This window comes from Mirounga angustirostris, unplaced genomic scaffold (genome assembly GCF_029215605.1).
Source record: "Mirounga angustirostris isolate CCGP_5_RB_7025 unplaced genomic scaffold, mMirAng1.0.hap1 SCAF_13, whole genome shotgun sequence".
NCBI classification, from domain to species: Eukaryota; Metazoa; Chordata; class Mammalia; order Carnivora; family Phocidae; genus Mirounga; species Mirounga angustirostris.
The window spans coordinates 106734881-106741651 of NW_026991721.1; the positions used below are offsets into that span (position 1 = coordinate 106734881).

Genomic DNA, 6771 nt, shown 5'->3' on the forward strand with positions numbered 1-6771 from the left:
TCTACAGATTCACCTATTCTGGACATTTCATATAAATGACATCATAGAATATGTGGTCTTTTCTGACTAACTGACTACTTTTCCATTTAGCATAACGATTTTGAGTTCTGGCCATTTTTCAGAGTGGATCGTTACACTTGAAGTTTCTGCTCAAATCTGCTGGTTTTCTTTTTCTTTTTCTCTTTTTCCTTCTTTCTTTTCTTTTTTTTAAATAGGGCAATTTGTTTCCTTATTTTTATTATTTTTAAAGATTTTATTTAGTTATTTGAGAGACAGGGAGAGAGGGAGAAACAGACTTCCCATTGAGAAGGGAGCCGAATGCGGGGCTCAATCCCAGGATCCTGAGATCATAACCTGAGCTGAAGGCAGACACTTGACCAACTAAGCCACCCAGGCACCCTAAGAGTTCTTTATCTATTCTGGATATATGCCCTTTATCAGATACATATTCAACAAATACTTTCTCCTAATGCATGGCATGCCTTTTCATTTTCTTAATAATGTCTTGTGAGAAAGAAGCATTTTTAATTTTGATGAAATACAATTTCCATTCTTTTCTCTGTGGTTTGTGATGTCCATGTCCTATGTAAGAACATAAAGCTAACCTCAAGGTCACAGGTTATTTTTGTTTTGTACATGAAATTGTATGCTTCTGTTCACAATATTTAGGTCTACCATCTCTTATAAATTAATTTTTATATATGGTGTGAGAAGTGGATCGAGGTTTATCTTCTTTTGCACATGGATGTCCAATTGTACCAGAATCATTTGTTGGAAAAACTCCTTTCCCATAGAATTACTTTGACTCTTTGTTTGAAGATCAGTTGATAAAATGTTTGTCTCTATTTCTAAACTCTGTGTTCTTTTCCCATTTATCTGCAGGTCTATCTTCATGCCAACAGCACACTCATGGTTACCATAAATTTATAATATGTCATGAAATGAAAGGTACGAGGGCTTCAACTTTGGTCTGCTTTTACAAAGGTATTTTCGCTATGCTTGTTTTTGTTTGTTTGTTTGCATATAAATTTAAACAAGGGCTTTTTAATTTCTGCAAAAAATAAGCCTGTCAGGACTTCCATAGGGATCACATTGAATCTATAGTTCACTTTGGGGAGCTCCCAACTTAACAATGCTGAGTCTTTAGATTAATAAACATGATATAACCTCTATATTTCATCTTCATGTATATGCAGTGTTTTGTGGTTTTCAGTGTATGGGTTTTACACATCGTTAAATTCATTCCTAAATGCTTCCTATTTTCATTTGCAAATGTAAATAGTATTTTTTTCCAATTCCAATTTCCATTCTTCACTGTTCAGATATAGAAACAGTTGAATTTTTATTTTTACCTCACATGCTGTACCACTGCTGAACTTGTTAGTTCTACCTGCTTTCTCATATATACATATTAGAATTTCCTTCATAAACAAACATGGCATCTGTAATTAAACAGTTTACCTCCTCCTTTCCCATCTGTATGCCTTTTATTTCCTCTACTTGCTTACTGCATTAACTATGTCTTCTATTTCAGAGGGAAATAAAAGTGATGTGAGCAGACATCTTGCAATGTTTTCAGTCTTAGGAGGATAGCATTCGGATTTTAACCATTAATTATGAGGTTAGCTGGAAGATTTTCTTTCTTTCTTTTTTTTTTTTAGCTGTAGGATTTTCATACATGCTTTGATTAGGTTGAGGGAGTTCCCTTACTTCGTTTGCTGCTAGTTTTTCTATCACTTTAATCATGAATGGGTATGAATTTTGCCAAAATATCTTTTACATCTATTGAGATATGTATTTTTTTCCTTTTCAGTGTATTAATATGGCGAATTACATTATTTCGATTTCAAATGTTAAGAAAGCCATGTATCCTGAGATAAACCACACCTGATAATGATCCTCATTATATATATATAGCTGGATTTGAGTTTCTAAAGTTTTGTTAAATTTATCTGCCTTTAAGTTAATGAGGGATTTTGAGGTCTAGTTTTCTTTTCTTGTAATGTCTTTTTTGGTATCAGGATATTTCTGACCTCATAAAATAAGATGGGGAGACTATTTTCTGAAGAATTTATGTAAAACCGGTATTATTTCTTTCACAAGTGTTTGGCAGAATCCACAGTGGACTCATCTCAGCCTAAAATTTTCATTGGGGACAATCTTTAAAGATAGATTCAATTTATCTAATAGATAAAAAGTTTTCTGGGTTATATTTTTCTCCTTGTGTGAGCTTTGGCAGTTTGTGTCTTAGAAGGGATTTGTACATTTCATCTTTATTGTTGATTTATTGGTCTGTGATTGTTGATAATATTCTATATTTATCTTTTGATGCTTGTAGGATCTGTAGTGATGTTTGTAGTATCTGTAATTTGTGTCTCCTTTGTCCTGACCAGTATGACTTAAAAGAATTTATAAATTTTAATCATCTTTGCAAAGAACCAGCTTATGTTTTATTGGTTATTTTCCTATTGTTTCTGCTTTTGTTTCATTCTTTTGGTGTTGTTGTTTTTTTTTAATCAGCATTTCTTTCTTACTGCTTACTTTGTGTTTGACTTTTACCCCCTCATTTCTTAAGGTAGAAGATAAGATCGTTGATATAAACCTTTTCTCTTTTAATTTCTCTTTTAATTTCTCAGAAATTAAAAAGCCCTAATAAGCATTTAAAATGATAATTTATTTTCCTTCTAAGCACTGCCTCGCCTCATCCCATAAATATTGATACCCTGTGTTTTGATTTTCATTGATTTAGAGTATTTTTAGTTTTATTTATCCTTTCTTCTTCAATTCATGAATTATTTGTAACCCATGTTGTATTGAATAATTTCCAAATATTTGGAGGATTTTCAGATCTCATCTTTTTTATTTCTTGTATAATTTCACTTGGTCAGAGAACATATTTTGTACAAGTTCTGTCCATTTAAATTTACTGAGATTTTTCTTGAGGCTCAGAAGGTGTTCCATCCTCATGAGTGTCCCCTTTTACTTGAAAAGATGCGCATTTAATGTGGTTTTTGGGTGGAGTGTTCTATGACTATAAAATCTAGTTCTCATGAAATTTTGCTTCACATATTTTGAAGCTCTGTTACTGGGTTCATACACATTTGGAATTATTACATCCTCTTGATAAACTGACCCCTTTCTCTTAGTGAAATTCCCCACTTTGTCCCTGGTGATATCTCTTGCACTGTGATCTACTTTTTTTTTTATTAAAGATTTTTATTTATTTATTCATGAGAGACAGAGCGAGAGAGAGAGGCAGAGGGAGAAGCAGGCTCCCAAGGAGCAGAGAGCCCGATGCGGGACTCGATCCCAGAACTCTGGGATCATGACCTGAGCCGAAGGCAGACGCTTAACCATCTGAGCCACCCAGGCGCCCATGTGATCTACTTTTTTTAATATTAATTTAGTAACTCATTTTCTTTTGAGCTTTGTTTTCACAGGATTAATATTTTAAATCCTTTTACTTTTAACTTCTCTGTGTCTTTATATTTACAGTGGATTTCTTATAGACAGCATGTAGTAGAGTTTTGCTTTTTTATCCAATCTGATAATTAGTGCCTTTTAGTTGGAACGTTTAGATAATTTATATTTAACATGATTCCCAATAGAGTGGTTTTTAAGTGCACCTTTTTTAAAATTTTTAAAATTTTTAAAATTTTTTTATTATGTTATGTTAATCACTGTACATTACGTCATTAGCTTTTGATGTAGTGTTCCATGATTCATTGTTTGTGTATAACACCCAGTGCTCCATGCAGAACGTGCCCTCTTTAATACCCATCACCGGGCTAACCCATCCTCCCACCGCCCCCAGAACCCTCAGTTTGTTTTTCAGAGTCCATAGTCTCCCATGGTTCATCTCCCCCTCCGATTCCCCGCCTTCATTCTTCCCCTCCTGCTATCTTCTTCTTCTTCTTTTTTTTTTTTAACATATAATGTATTATTTGCTTCAGAGGTACAAATCTGTGATTCAACAATCTTGTTAAGTGCACCTTCTTTAAATTTGTTTCCATTTGTTGACACCTGGTCCTTTTAATCTTTTTTTCTATGATTTTATAGACTGTACATTTTTTTTTATGATTTCATTTCATCTTGTCCATTGCTTTAAGAACTATCGCTCTTTAACAAGAAAAAAAAAGAATTATACCTCTGGTTGCTTTAGGTTTTTACAGTATACATTTTTAACTAATTACAATATACTTTCAAGTAATATGACGCTTCATATATAATACAAAAACTTTACCACAGGGTATTTCAAATTCCTTCACCATTCTTCATGCTATGGTGGTCATACATTTTTTTTCCTTCTGCTTATATTATAAATTTCAGAATACATTGCTATTATATTTGTACTAAATACTCAAGACTATTTAAAAAGATTTGAAAGAGTAACAATTCTTTTTTTTTAAAGAAAAGAATGGAATTTAATCTTTATTTACAGGACACTGCAAGAGAGGAGATTCCACATAGAAATAAGAAACCCATTGAGAGGAGGAGCTTCATAGAGGTTGTACAGTTTGGAACTGGTCAAGTAGTTTCGTTGTAAAAAGTGCTACAATAACAAAACACATTTAAAAAGGGTTCTTAGTAGAGAAACAGTAAGACAAAATTCTACCAAAAGGAGTACACAACAAACAACTTTCTGCCTCAGCTGTACAATCTACAAGTTGAAGGTCCCGGGAGTGCCACCCTGAACTTGGAACGTATAGCCTTCAGATGTAGTTTCTGGCATGACATTCTGATCTTCCTCTTCCTCTACAGAGAAATACTTCTCAATCAAGTTTAATGAAGCTTTGTACACAGACTCATTTTCATGGTTTTGTAGAGCTTCAATTTTGTCCAAACCTCCACATTCTTCAATCATTATGCTAAGTTTCTCAGTTTCACCTAGTTTCTCAGCAGCCTGAAAGATGTTTGAAATGGCATCCAGAATAACCAGAATAATTTTGGTGTCTTTTGCAGTTAAGAGGTTCATCAATGGTTCTATTATGCCACAATGAACGAGGTATACAATCTGGTCAGCTGTCCCACCACTTGTATAGTTGGTCACAGCCCAGACAGCTTCCTTTTGTGTCTTAAAGTCTGCCTTAGAGAGAACACCAATGAGGAATGGGACTGACCCATGATTCACAACTTGCTGTATCTGGTCCCGGCGACCAGCTGTGATGTTTGACATTGTCCACATAGCTTTCTTCTGAATATTAGTTTAGGGGTTCATTAGGAGGCTGGGAAAAACAGCAGATGCTCCTGCATCTATTACAACCTGAGTCTGTTCATCTGTCCCAGTGACAGTATTTCCTATAGCTCTTAGCGCAGGAGTCACAATGGGCAATTCAGTAGCTCCTAGAAGCTTCACAAGCTGGGGCACAACTCCTGTTTTCACAACCATTTCAATCCATTCATTTGGACCATCAGTAAGGTAGGGAATGGCCCAGCAGTTATCTGCCAATACTTCTGGATCATCATGATGCAGGGGACGAACTAAGGTAGGAAGAATCTGCTCAACAGCATCTAATGGGGGTGCAGGATTTTTGTTGCGACAAAGGTTTGAAAGTGTCCAAGTAAGGTTACATAAGTAACCACATGTTAAGATGACATATCAGGAACTGCAAGGAGAGCCAGTGGTGGGTCCACTGCACTGTACTTGATAACCAAGTCTCGAAAAACTGAACTATCACCTGCAATGTTTCCTAGAGCCCAGACAGCTTTTTCACTGATGTGGGCATGGGAAGATGCCAACAGAGAAATGAATGCTGGGATAGCACCTCCATCTACCACAGCCTTGGTCTGTTCTGACGTCCCAGAAGCAATGTTAGTGAGAGTCCAAGCAGATTCAAACTGAATGGGACTACAATCAGTTCTGCCCAAGGACACAGACTTTGGGATCAAACCAGCCCGGATTATGTTGTCTATGGGGGGCTGTTTTTCCCTAGAAAGCAGTTTCCTAGCAGCTTGAGTAGCCTGGAGCTGGCTTTCCAAATTGTTGCTATTTATGCCTTTGACAATGTCATCAACAGACCAATTTACAGAGCCCTGGTTGTTGCAGTTTTCTTGTAGTGGAGAGGTAGCCTCATCAGGAAACGAGCTTACGTTTCTCCTTTTCAGCATCTGGTCATCCTTCTTAGCTTTCCTCAGCTCCACATTAACTTCTATTCGGTGCCGCCTCATTTCTGTACTGTCTTTCCCCTTGTTCTTGAATCTGTTAAGGCGGGCAGCTGGTGAATTAGCATTCTCCTTGGTGGACATGGTTATGAGACAAAGAGAGAAGGCTACACGGACGGCTCAGGCTTCCACAGGAGGCGGTCCGGGGCACGCAGGCTGCAGGTCAGCTGCCCTCAAAACGTCCACCACGGATCACCCCAAAGACGGTGTCAAGAGTAACAATTCTTTCTAATGTGCACTCTTGTATTTACAATATCCAGAACTTGCCATATCTTCTTCTACGACTACTAAATTTCCCTCTGCTATCATTTTTCTCCTTCCTGAGGAACTTTAATACTTCTTTCAGTGCAGGCTTGTTGAGATGAATTCTTTCAGCTATTGTGTATCAGAAAACATCTTTATTTTGTTTCCTTTTTGAAAGACAGTGACATTACTTTAAACTGTAAATAAACCTGGGAAAAGAAATATCTTCAAAGTATTCCATTTTCTGACCTAAAAACTCAGTGAATATGCATATGTGGGGGAGTCTGGGTAGCTCAGTCAGATGAGCGTGGGACTCTTGATTTCTGCTCAGGTCATAATCTCAGTGTCCTGAGATCGAGCCCTGTG

General features: G+C 36.4%; 1 pseudogene; it reads right to left on the bottom strand.

Moving 5' to 3' along the window:
• Positions 1-4660: 4660 nt before the first annotated feature.
• On the bottom strand, positions 4661-6362 carry LOC123856603 (importin subunit alpha-1-like; annotated as a pseudogene).
• Positions 6363-6771: the final 409 nt, after the last annotated feature.